At 36.9% G+C, this 13906-nt stretch overlaps 1 pseudogene; it reads left to right on the top strand.

Annotated features, from left to right (window-relative positions):
- The first annotated feature begins 8453 nt into the window (after positions 1-8453).
- On the top strand, positions 8454-13503 carry LOC110217757 (arginine/serine-rich protein PNISR pseudogene; annotated as a pseudogene).
- The last annotated feature ends 403 nt before the right edge of the window (positions 13504-13906 follow it).

The following is a 13906-nucleotide window of genomic DNA, read 5'->3' as shown; positions in this document are numbered from 1 at the left end:
GTCAGTATTGCTGATGTGAACAGGAGATGCACTACCTGGCAGCTAGGGGAGAAATGAGGTCAACAGTACTGACTCACTATGAGTTTAAAATAACAACAATAACTGACATTTATACAGCCCCTTAAAGATATGTTTGATCTCATTTGAGCCTCATGATAATCCTGGGAATTAGGTACTACAGGTATTATTATCCTCATTTTTACATTTTTGTAGAGACAGATAAAGGAGGCCTAAAGAGATGAAGGTTTTTAACCATGGTCACACAGCTAGTGAATGTCAGGGGCAGAATCTGAACCCAGATTTCTGATGATTCCTCTTCTACTACTCTTTCTACTTTTCTTCTGCCTCTCTATATGGAAGATGAGACATGGACTATTTAAGTGGTACAAGAAAGGAATATTACACTAGCTGTCACTACTGTCACCAGTCCTAACCCCATAAAACTTGCTATTTAATAGGGGTATGAGGACTATATACAAAAGAAGACTTAAGAGTATTGGACATTGTATGATGACCAACTTTGATAGACTTAGCTATTCTCAGCAATACAATAACCTAAGACAATTCCAAAAGACTCATAATGGAAAATACTATCCACATCCAGGGAGAGAACTATGGATTGAAGCATACTATTTTCCTCTTTTTTTTCCTTCTTGCGTTTTTTCCCTTTGGTTCTGATTCTTCTTTCACAACATGACTAACATGGAAACATGTTTAATATGATTGTACATGTATAGCCTATATCAGATTGCATGTGCCATCTTGGGGAGGGGAGAGGGGAAGGAGGGAGGGAGAAAAAAGTTAGAACTCAAAATTTTATGAAAGTGAATGTTGAAAATTGTCTTTATATGTAATTGGAAAAAATAAAACATTAATATAAAATATATAATATTAATATAAAATATAAAAATTAAATGGGAGGAAGAGTGTGGGAGATGTGCTTTTTCTGAATAGTTGAAAAAAATCCTAGGAGACTTATTACATATAAGCTAGGTTAATGAGCTGGTCCTCTAGAAAAGGTCATAAACACCATCTTCAGGAGAAAAGCTGAACTGCAAAGAGAAGAGCTACAGAGAGCCATAAACTGGAAGGATGGCAAAGGGTAGGTGAACTAGTGAGTAACAACAAACCAGTGTACTAGCTGGAATCAGAGGAGAACAGCTGGAAGCATTTTAATTCAATTCAGCAAACATTTAGTAAGCTCCTACTATGTTCAAGGCACTGCAGGTGCAAAGGAAAAAAAAGCCACACAAACATGGAAATAGTCCCTGCCATCCCTATTATTTTTTGGGGGGAGGGAAATATACAAAATATACAATATAAGTAAATACGGAGTAATTTCAAAAGGAGATAATTCTAACAAATGGAGGTGGGTTGGGAATCCCATCACAAAAGACCTCTTGTAAAAGGTAGGGCCTGAGTTGAATTTTGAAAGAAGATAGAGATTCAAAGAGCAGAGGTGAGGAAGGAAGTACATTCCAGACTTGGAGGAAGGTCTATACAAAGACAGAGAAACAAGAGCCTTGTATGGGGAACAGCTAGGAAGCCCTGGGATTCTTAACCTGGGATCCACACATCCCCAGCGGGTCCATGGATAGCTTTCTGGAGTCCATGATGTGATGGGGGCAAAAGTTAATTCTGTATTTTCACTAACCTCTAACTGAAATTTAGTATTTCCTTCAATTATCCTAAAAATTATTTTTAATTATTCTAAAAGTTTTTTTTTAAATTATTCTAAGAAGGGACTCCTTGGCTTTACCAGACTTCCAAAGGAGTCCATGACATCCAAAAAAGGTTAAAACTCCCCTCTCTAAAACATCAATTTGACTGAAACAGAGAGTGTGTGAGAGGGGAGTATGTGAAGTAAGTTTGGAAAAATAGGTCAGAGTAAGATTGTGGAGAGCTTTATCTGCCAGAGTGAGGAATTTGTATTTTATCCCAAAAGCCACAGGGTGCCAATCAAGACTGTTGAGTAGCATTTTCAGGCATGTGTTTTATGAATATTAGTCTGGCAGCTTTGCAAAAGATACATAAAAGAAGGGAGAAACTAGTAGCATGGAGACCAGCTAGGAAGCTATTGCAATTGTCCAAATAAGAGTCTGAACTAGGGTGATGACCATATGAGCAGAGAGAAGAGGACAGATGTGGGAGATGTCAGGGAGGAAGAATCAACAAGATGTAGCAATTGGCAAAGGATTGGGTATGTATTGATCAAGAGAAAAGAATCAAGGAAGAAAGCAACACAGCAAAATGGAAGAGCTATGGATCATAGCAAAGGAACAAATCCCAATTCCATGTAGTTGAAGTGCCATTTTGGTCAGTACAGCAAGGCATGAAGACTGTACATGGAGAATTTTGAGGGAAGGTTGCTCCTTTGAGGTGGGGAGGTAGTTATCATTACTTTCTGTAGGCTCAGGTACAAGTCTTACTGGTTTCCATTAATTTTTTAATTAAAATGTTCTTATTTTGAGCCTTGATATCTTTGTAAAGGGAGCTCTTGGTTCCTCTTGGAGAGTACCTTATTCTGAAGCTCCCAAATCATCTTGGTAGGAGCAATAAGCCAGAGAAATGGGAAGTCCTCAAAACGTCTCCAGGCTCTTTGGGTCAGGAGAGAACCTTTGACACAATAGTTACAAATACTTAAATATATTCTTACTCTCAATAATATGGGAACCCCCTCCAAAGGTGTAGATTTCTACCCTTCTCATCCTGTGCTATTTTTCTGCATATTCTCTCATAAATCCTCCAGACAGGATTTCTAGGGGCATGCTAGAACCAATCCATACCAGAGGGTGAAACAGTAATTGAAAAAAACCATTGATTACCTCCTGAAAGAAATCTCTAGATGAAAACTACTTGGAATATTACAGCCAAATTCCAGAGCTCCCATTTCAAGGAGAAAATATTGTAAGCAGCCATAAAGAAACAATTCAAATATCATGGAGCCACAGTCAGGATCACACAAGATTTAGCAATTTCCAATGTTAAAGAGGAAAAGGCTTGAATATGATATTCCAGAAGGCAAAGGAGCTAGGATCACAACCAAGAATAACCTGCCTAGCAAAACTGAGTAGTATAATTCTTCAGGGGAAAAAATGGATATTTAGTGAAATAGAGGACTTTTAAGCATTCCTGGTGGAAAGACCAGAATTGAATAGAAAATTTGACATTCAAACACAAGACTCAAGAGAAGCATAAAAAGGTAAACATAAAAGAGTAGTCATAATGGACTCCATAAAGTTCAACTGTTCACATTCCTATATGGGAAAATGATTCGTGTAACTGCCAAGAACTTTATTATTATTAGGGCAGTTTGAAGGAATCTCTATAGATAGAGGGCATAAGTGTGAGTCTATTATGTTGGGATGATCTTGGAAAAAAAATTAAGAAATGAGAAAGAAGGATACACTAGGAGAAGGGAGAAGGGAGAGGTAGAATGGGGAAAATTTTCTCACATAAAAGAGATGCACAAAGAAGAGCTTGTATAGTGGAGGAAAGAAGAGAGAGACAGAGAGAATGTGTGTGCGTGTGGGGTGTGTGTGTGTGTGTGTGTGTGTGTGTGTGTGTGTGTGTGTGTATACTCAGTCGGGTATGGAAATCTACTTTACCCAGGAGAGAAATAGAAAGGGAAGAAGAAAAGAGATGACTAGGGTTGGGGTAGGGGGTGGCAAGAATGATAAAAAGGAGGGGAAGATTAGGGGAGATAGTGGTCAGAAGTAAAATCAACTTTTCCGGAGGGACAGGATAAAAAGAGAGGAGGATAAGCAGAAGAAAATAGGAGAGAGGGAAATACAAAGTTAGTACTCATAACTGTGAATGTGAATGGGATGAACTTACCCATAAAATAGAAGAGGATAGCAGAATGGATTAAAAAACAGAATCCACAGCTAGGTGGCGCAGTGGATACAGCACTGGCCCTGAAGTCAGGAGGACCTGAGTTCAAATCTGGCCTCAGACCAAACACTTGACACTTACTAGCTGTGTGACCCTGGGCGAGTTACTTAACCCCAATTGCCTAAAAGCAAAAAAAAAAAAAAAAAAAAAAAAACCAGAATCCATTCCCCAATTGATAAATGGTCAAAGGATATGAACAGGCAGTTTTCAGATGAAGAAATTAAAGCTATCTATAGTCATATGAAAAAAAATGCTCTAAATCACTATTGATTAGAGAAACACAAATCAAAACAACTCTGAGGTACCACATAATACCTATCAGATTGGCTAACATGACAAAACAGGAAAATGATAAATGCTGGAGAAGATGTGGGAAAATTGGAACACTAATGCATTGTTGATGGAGTTGTAAATTGAACCAGCCATTCTGGAGAATACTTTGAAACTATGCCCAAAGGGCTATAAAAATGTGCATACCCCTTGACCCAGCAATACCACTTCTAGGTCTGTATCCCAAAGAGATTATACAAAAGGGGAAAGGATCCACATGTACAAAAGTATTTATAGAAGTTATTTTTGTGGTGGCAAAAAATTGGAAATTGAGAGGATGCCCATCAGTTCGGGAATGGCTAAAGAAGTTGTGGTATATGAATGTAATGGAATACTATTGTGCTATATGAAATGATGAACAGGTGGACTTCAGAAAAACCTTGAAAGACTTATATGAACTGATGCTAACTGAAGTGAGCAGAACCAGAACATTGTACACAGTAACAGACACAATGTGCGATAACTAACTTTGATAGACTCATCTCAGCAATATAAGGATCCAAGACAACTTCAAAGGACTCATGATGGAAAATACTGTCTACATCCATAAAAAGAATTGTGGAATCTGAATGCAGATCAAAGCACAATATTTGCTCTCTCTTTTTTCTTTTTTTTTTTTTGTTTCTTCTTTCTTGTGGTTTCTCCCATTGGTTCTAATTCTTCTTTACAACATGACTAATGTAGGGGCAGCTAGGTGGCGCAGTGGATAGAGCACCGGCCCTGAGGTCAGGAGTACCTGAGTTCAAATCCGGTCTCAGACCAAACACTTGACACTTACCAGCTGTGACCCTGGGCAAGTCACTTAACCCCAACTGCCTTAAAAAAGAAAAAAAAAACATGACTAATGTGAAAATAGGTTCAATATGAATGTACATGTAGAGCCTATATAAAATTGCATGCCATCTTGGGGTGGGGGGAGGGGAGAGATGGAGAGAAAATTTGGAACTTAAAATCTTATGAAAGTGAATGTTGAAAACTAAAAATAAATTAATTTTTGAAAAATGGAAACCTCAGGGGCGGAGCCAAGATGGCAGAGTGAAAGCAGTGACTTGCTTGAGCTGTCCCCCAAACCCCTCCAAATACCCTTAAAAAAATGGCTCTGAACAAATTCTAAAGCAGCAGAACCCACAAAAAAACACAGTAAAACAAATTTCCAGCCCAAGACAGCCTGGATGGTTGATCAGAAGGGCATATTGTGCCGGGTGGAGAGAGGAACACAGTTCAGCGTGGGTGTGCAGGGCCTCAAAGGAATGAATCATAGGCAGCTGTGGAGGTTTCCAGACTCCTCAATCCACGAACGCCAAAGACAACTTAGAAGGTCAGTGGGGAAAGTCTGTTTTTTCGGTGAGAGAAGAGCTAGGTCAGAGCCAGTTCCAGAGTGCAGAGTGCAGGTGCCAGAACGGTGGCTATGTCCTGAGCTTCCTGCCCACAGACTGAGGGGGAATCAAGTGGCTGATCAGAGGGGGCTTGCAGGGATCTCTTTGCCAGTGCAAAGGCAGGAATCTCTTGCTTTGCCAGTGCTTGGATCTGGGTCACAGTTCTGGGTGGCAGTGCTGGGGTGAGGAGGAGCGCTGGCTGGGTGGAGCTTGTTGTGGCTGTGGAGAGGAACCCCTCCTCACAGTGCCAAGACAGAAAACACTGCTTGTGGCTGGTCACAGGCCAGGAAAAGAGTAAACACCTCAACCCTTATCATACCACCTTGGAAGAACTGAAAATTTACAGGTCCCTAGAAGTATCTCTGAAAACAGGTATGCAAACCCCCGAAGCTTGGGAGAGTACATTCTCCCACATTGGAAGCAGACTCTTACCTTAACAAGGAGTTTAAAACTCAAGTAATTGGCTGGGATCATGAGCAAAGCAGCAAAAAGAGTCAGACTATATTATCTTACTTTGGTGACAAAGAAGATCAAAAACAATACAACCAGAAGAAGACAACAAAACCAAAGCTCCTATATCCAAAGCCTCCAAGAAAAATATGAATCAGTCCCAGGCCTTGGAAGAGCTCAAAAGTAATAGAAGTAGAGGAAAAACTGGGAAGAGAAATGAAAGTGATGCAAGAAAATCATGAAAAACAAGTCAACAGCTTGCTAAAGGAGACCCAAAAAAACTGAAGAAAATAACACCTTAAAAAATAGCCTAACCCAAATGGCAAAAGAGGTCCAAAAAGCCAATGAGGAGAAAATGCCCTAAAAAAAAATTGGCCAAATGGAAAAGGAAGTCCAAAAGCTTACTGAAGAAAATACTTCCTTAAAAATTAGAATAGAGCAATTGGAAGATAGTGACTTTATGAGAAATCAAGACACTGTAAAACAAATCCAAAAGAATGAAAAATTAGAAAACAATGTGAAATATCTCATTGGAAAAACAACTGACCTGGAAAATAGATCCAGGAGAGAGAATTTAAAAATTATTGGACTATCTGAAAGCCATGATCAAAAAAAGAGCCTAGACATCATCTTTCAAGAAATTATCAAGGAAAACTGCCCTGATATTTAGAACCAGAGGGCAAAATAGAAATTGAAAGAATCCACAGATCTCCTCCTGAAAGAGATCCCCAAAGGAAAACTCCTAGGAATATTGTAGCCAAATTCCAGAGTTCCCAGGTCAAGGAGAAAATATTACAAGCTGCCAGAAGAAACAATTCAAGTACTGTGGAAACACAATCAGGATAACACAAGATTTAGCAGCTTCTACATTAAAGGACCGCAGGGCATGGAATATAATATTCGGAGGGCAAAGGAGATAGGATTACAACCAAGAATCACCTACCCAGCAAAACTGAGTATAATCCTTCAGGGGAAAAAATGGTCATTCAGTGAAATAGAGGACTTTCAAGCATTCCTGATGAAAAGACCAGAGCTAAACAGAAAATTTGACTTTCAAATACAGACTCCAGTGGAACATGAAGAGGTAAACAGGAAAGAAAATCATAAGAGACTTATTAAGACTGAACTGTTTATATTCCTGTATGGAAAGATGATATTTGTAACTCATGAGAACTTTGTCAGTATTAGGGTAGTTGAAAGAAAAAAATTGTATGTATGTGTATATAGATAGATAGAGGGCACAGGGTGAGTTGAAGATTAAGGGGTCACATCTGGAGAATAAAATTAAGGGATGAGAGAGGATGATACTCGGAGAAGAAAGGGAGAGGTAGAATGGGGTAAATTATCTCACAAAAAAAAAACAGACAAGAAAAGGTTCTTACAGTGGAGGGGAAACAGGGGAAGTTGAGAGGGAATGAGGGAATCTTATTCTCATAGGATTTGGCTTAAGGAGAGAATAACATACACATTCAATTGGGTATGGAAATCTGTCTTACCCTACAGGAAAATAGGGGGAGAAGGGGACAAGAGAGCAGGGGGGTGATAGAGAGGAGGGCAGATTGGGAAAGAGGGTAATCAGAAGCAAATACTTCTAAGGAGGGACAGGGTCAAAAGAAAGAATAGAATAAATGGGAGGGCAGGATAGGATTAAGGGAAATAGAGTTAGTTTTTCACAACATGTCTATTAACTGCATACATGTGCATAACTGCACATGTACAACCTATATTGAGCTGCTTGCCTTTTCAATGAGGGTGGGTGGGGAGGGAGGAAGGGAGAAAATTTGGAACCAAAGTTTTAGAAACACATGTTTAAAAAAAAATGTTTCCACATGCAACTGGGAAATAAGAAATACAGGAAATGGGGTACAGAAGTCTATCCTGCCCTACAGGAAAATAGAAGGGGAAGGGGAAGGTGGCAGGGGAGAAATAGAAGGAAGGGCAGACTAGGGGAAGAGGTATTCAGAATGCATGCCATCTTGGAGTGGGGGGAGGGGCAAGATGGGGTAAAATTTGGAATTCAAAATCTTCTGGAAGTACATGTTGAAAACTAAAAATAAATAAATTTATGTTAAAAAAAAATGGAAACCTCCATAGAAGCTATCTACAGCCATTGTCAGCAGCATATTTCAATATGGAATGGTCTTTGTAGACAGGAAATTATCTCTTATGTCTTAACTAAATCCATTTCTTCTTTCTCTTTCCCCACTGAAAAAGAATGGTGAGGAAAAAGTGAAATGAATGAAGGGAGTAGAGAAGATGCTGTAGTCATCACAGTGGTAGCATGGCCAAAAAGGGATAAAAATAAGCTTGCTGCTATGATCCTAATTTGCACTGTGAAGCAGCTTGAATTTTAAATGGAAAGCAAACATTTAAGATAGAAAATATAATTTATAATCAAGCAAAATGATAGCTCAAGGAGGAGAGCCTTGGCAGCAGTGGTCTTTTCATCAACAACAATAGATGAAGTCATTCTAGCACCAGCAGTATCCAAGTCAGATTGATTGGGCTGCATTAGCTCAAGCGTGAATTTACCCAATTAGGCCCACAAAGTGAGATGGTGCAGCCCCTAGGAATAATGCCAAATGGACAAGACATGTCTGGATAGAATCTGGTCCAAACAACAATGGGAGTTTTCAAGGAGATACAACCTTTAACAGAATATGGCAACCAGAATAGGTCAAATGCATCACCAGCCCCTCTACCTCCCTCCAGATTCATGGAGGCTACCAATACCAGTTCCTATGGATAGTTTTCCTTCTTCTGAAGCTAGCAACAGTCAGGACAATGGAGAATTTGCACCCTCACAATAGGCAAATATTTAGCCAGAACAACCACAATTTTGGTAGGTCATCCAATAATTTTGTAATGAGGCTGGTGAACCAACAAGGCTATTATGGAAGTGTTTTACATGACTACACATGTATAATCTGTATAAAGTTGCTTGCCTTCTCAATGAGGATGGGTAGGCAGCGAGGAAGGGAGAGAATTTGGAACCCAAAGTTTTAAAAACAAATGTTAAAAATTGTTTTTACATACAACTGGGAAATAAGATATATAGGCAATGGGTTGTAGAAATCTATCCTAGCCTAGAGGAAAATAGAAGGCAGAGGGGTAAGAGAAGAGGGAGGGTGATAAAAGGGAGGGCAGATCAGGGGAAGGGGTATTCAGAATGCATGCCGTCTTGGGATAGGGGGAGGGAGAGATGGGGAGAAAATTTAGAACTCAAGATCTTGTGGAAGTGAATGTTGAAAACTAAAATTAATTAATTAATTTTTTAAAAATGAGACTGGTGAACTAGTAATCAAGTAAAAGATATTTTTGATACTTTAATATAATAGATGTGAATACAATTAATTCTTTGGAAGTGCTTCACCAAGAATATCTAAGATGTATGTTTCACTTTACAGACCTGTATAGACAAGCACTGGTTTTTTTTTTAATGAATGGTGTTCTATAATTTTTTTATTATGAAAAGCATTAGAGATTTCTTTTTGGAAGGTATTTGATTTCCTAAGTTAGCAGAAAAATAAAGAAGAAATTGAATAAACCATAAAGGAATTTTCAAAGAAAAAAAACCCTAGGTACAAGTGGATTTTTAAGTGAATTTTATTAAATATGCAAAGAGTAATCAATGCCTATATTACATAAACTGTTTGCAAAAATGGAGAAAGAAGACAATTCCTTCTATGATACAAATACAGTCCCAATACCCAAACCAGAGGAGAGAAAGAAAGCAGAGAAAGAAATTTACAGATCAATATCTCTAATTAATATTGATGCAAAAAATTAATGAAATATTAGCAAAAAGCAACATTTTAAAAGATTCTACATTACAAAAGGTTGGATTTATACTAGAAATTCAGGGCTGGCTAAATATTAGGAATTTATAAACATAATTATGTATATAAATTTTAGAAAGACAAAAAAATCATGTGATTTATATCAAGAGAAGCAGAAAAGGTTTTTGACAAAATATAACACTAGGTATATTTAAAATAATTCAAAGTATAGGAATAAATGGGTCTTTCCATAATATGGTAAATGCTATCCATCTAACACCAAGATCTAACATTATCTGTAATGGAGAAACCCTAGCAGCCTTTCCAATCAGATCAAAGGTAAAGCAAAGATTTCCATTTTCTCTACCATTATTTGATATGTTTCTAGAAATGCTTGCTTTAGCAATGACAAGAAAAAAATCAGGGGATAAGAATAGGCAAAGGAGAAACAAAATTATCACTTTTTGAGAATATGATAATTTATTTAGAGAATCCTAGAAATTTGTTTAAAAATTAATAAAAACAACAACTTCAGTAAAGTAACAGGATATAAAATAAACCTACAAATGTCACCAACCTTTATGTATATTACCAACAGAATCCATCAGGAAGACAGTGGAAAATAAATCACATTCAGATTTTATAAGATACCTGGACATCCATTTACTAAGACAGACCTAAGAATTATATAATATAACTATAAACACTCTACAGAAATAAAGGAAGACCTTATTGTAAAGATATTAATTTCTTATGATTGGGCCCATGTCAGCATAATAAAAGTGATGATATTACCTAAACTAATTTATAGATTCACTGTCATACCAATCAAATTACCAAATAGCTACTTTATAGAACTAGACAAAATCATAACAATTCATACGGAGGAACAAAGGTCAGTAATCTCAAGATGATCATGTGAAAAGAGGCAAAAAAACAGGGTTTAGCAGTATCAGTCCTCAAACTATTCTACAAAACAGTAATAACCAAACTACTTGGAACTGGTTAAAACATAAAAACATTGCCCAGTGGGACAGATCAGGCTAATGAGACCCAGAAATTATCAGATACAGGAGCATAGTGTTCAATAAACCCAATGACACCAACTAAATGAAATAGAATTTTGTCATTTTGTCTTATTTTACTGGCATCAATTCTTTTATTTCCTTTAGTGTGCTTATTTTCCACACTGATGTGTCTTGTGATGGCTTCAGCTTTGTTTGGGGGACCATTGTTTATGATAATTCTGTTTTTAAAAAAATCTTCTCTTTGGTTTCTTTTAACTCATAACATTTATTCATTCTATTGGAGCCAATTTTCCTGCTTTCTTTTGTCTTTGTTCATCACTTTTCTTCTTCTGTAAATCTCTTTGAGATGTTTTTATTTCCTCCATTCTATAATGTTTCCCCTTTTGTTTGGCATTTCTACTGTGGCTCTTACTGGGGACAATGGGTAGCTAGATTCATTTACAGTTTCTCACTATACCATCTTGCCAGTCTCCTAACATTCATATTACAGGATCTTGCTATACTTTTGTCTTCATCCTCAGTTGCTCTTATATTTTAATCTTTTATCATGGAATTAGAACCAACCTTAGAAGTCATATAGCTCAACATTTTCATTTTAAAGATGAGGAAATGGAGAAAACTAGAAAAATAGGATAGAGGGAAATCCATAATAATTACAACTTAGAATGTGAATGGGATGAATTTACCCATAGAAATGCAAACAGAAGCAGAACTATTTGGTACTGGCTAAGAAATGGAGAGGTGGATTACTGGAACAGAATAGACATGTAATACACAGTAGTAAAGGACTATAGTAACTTTGTGTTTGACAAATATAAAGATTTAAGTTTTTAGAGTAAGAATTCATTATTTGGTAAAAAAAAATTGCTGGGAAAGCTGGAAAGCAGTCTGGCAGGAATACAGCATAGACCAATACACTAAACCATGTACCAAAATAAGGTCAAAATGGATGCAGGACCTAGATATAAAAGGAGATATCACAAGAAAATTAGATGAACATGGCACATATTACCTATCAGACTCATGGATAGGAGAATAATATGTGAAGAAACAAGAGATAAGAGCATTATTGCAGTGTAAAATGGGTAATTTCAATTATTTTAAATTTAAAAGTTCTTGTATAAATAAAAACAATATAGCCAAGATTAGAAGGAAAGCAGAAAATTGGGGGGGGGAACTTTCAGAGACAATCTCTCAGATAGGGATCTCATTTTTCAAATATATGGAGAACTTAGTCAAATTTATAAGAATACAAGTCATACCCCAAATGATGAATGGTCGAAAGATATGAACAGACGGCTTTTTGATGAAGAAATCAAGACTATATATAATTATATGAGAAAATGCTCTAAATCATTATTTATTAGAGAAATATAAATTAAAATAACTTTGAGATACCATCTTACACTATCAGATTGGCTAAAATAATAGATGTTCTTTAATTGGGGAATGGCTAAATAAGCTGTGGTATATGATTGTGATGGAATACTTCTGTGATATAAGAAATTATGAGCTGGTTGATTTAGAAAAACAAGGAAAGACTTGGACCTTTGAAGGAAGACACTAATCACCTCCAGAGAAAGAACTGACAAATAGAAATATGCATAATATGGTCTTACATATGTGAATATTTATGTATATATATGTGTGTATATGTTTATGGATATGTGTGTGTGTATATCTACATATATGTATATATATATATATATATTTGTGTTTAATTGTAGCCTTCTCTAGGGTGGGGGAGGGGAAAGGAGAAAAAAATAAAAGTACACAGCAGAGAACCAAAGAAAACCTAGAAGGAAGTACAGAAAGGCTAGGTTGTTTTGAAAACAAAGCATAGGATTTATTACATATGTTTTTGTGAAATGGAAATTTATTGTTTTATATTGAATCCTCTCATGTTCTGCTGTGCACATGGAAATGTTCTTTTTTTCTTTTTTCTTTTGTTTTTAGGTTTAAAATGAATATTTTTTTGAAAAATAAAGAAGAGGAAATGGAGGCTCAGAAAGGTTATTCAGCTTGCCCAAGGTCTCATAACAAGTGGCAGAGGTAGGCCTGAAACTCATTTTTTTCTGGCTTCAAATCTAACATTCTTGCCATTGTATCATGTGTGCTTTTAAAATCTGAGTTTTTGAAGTCTCTAGATACTTCCCCCTTTTCTTCCTCATTGGGATCCATCATACCAGAATTTTGCTTTTGAAAACATTCCATCTATCTGGAGATGACTTCCCATATAGAATCTCAAGAATGGGATCCTACTTCAGCACACCTTGAAACCTGCTCCCATAAAGACCAAGATAAATGTTAGATGAGGCCTGGTATTTTCTTCTTTATCACTTGCTAACTCTAAGATGGCATGACCACTGCCTCCAAAGATTGTCATTCACAACTCAGTTCCTCCTTATTGACCACAGTTAGGCACAGAATTAACTACACCAAATGTCACTTATCCCCCTTCTGAGAGGCAGCAGAAGAGATAAGATAAAGAAAGAAGCAAGTGATGTTAATTTTTTTTTCTGATTTTTCTGATTTCTGATTTTTTTCTGGTTCTAATTTTTTCTGATTTTTTTCTAACTTCTAATTAAAGTTATTGCAGATACTAGGGGTAATTATGGTATTGGCAGAAAATCTTCCAGTCAGTGATTATTCACACCTGGAAAACTAGAGTAGGAGAGGAAATTCAAGAGAAGAGGCCTTTGGCAGCCTATAAGAGGTGGGGCTCCTAAGCCCACTCTGACACAGGTGTAAGAGAGAAAAAAACAAGCACAACAAACAGAAAAGTTATTTTGTCAGGTAATAGCAAAGATGGTTAGAGGAGCCCCAAACAACAAAAAGATCTCATTTCTAGCAGGTGTGAGAAGAAAGGAGAAGTATTCCAGTGACCTACAGAAATGGTGCTGTGTTTATTTATGCCATAGGCAATCAATAAATATAAGTGTACTAACTGTGAAATCGGTTCTGTCCTAGAGGGGAAAGTAAAAGGATAATGGAATGTCTCTCTGTTTTCCAGCTTATTAGGAAAGACAAAGGGTTCCCTCAGCAATAT

The sequence above is a fragment of the Phascolarctos cinereus genome, unplaced genomic scaffold, assembly GCF_003287225.1.
Source record: "Phascolarctos cinereus isolate Bilbo 61053 unplaced genomic scaffold, phaCin_HiC Scaffold_3;HRSCAF=262, whole genome shotgun sequence".
NCBI classification, from domain to species: Eukaryota; Metazoa; Chordata; class Mammalia; order Diprotodontia; family Phascolarctidae; genus Phascolarctos; species Phascolarctos cinereus.
The sequence above is the reverse complement of the archived record's forward strand: the minus strand, read 5'-3'. Positions and strand labels throughout refer to the sequence as shown.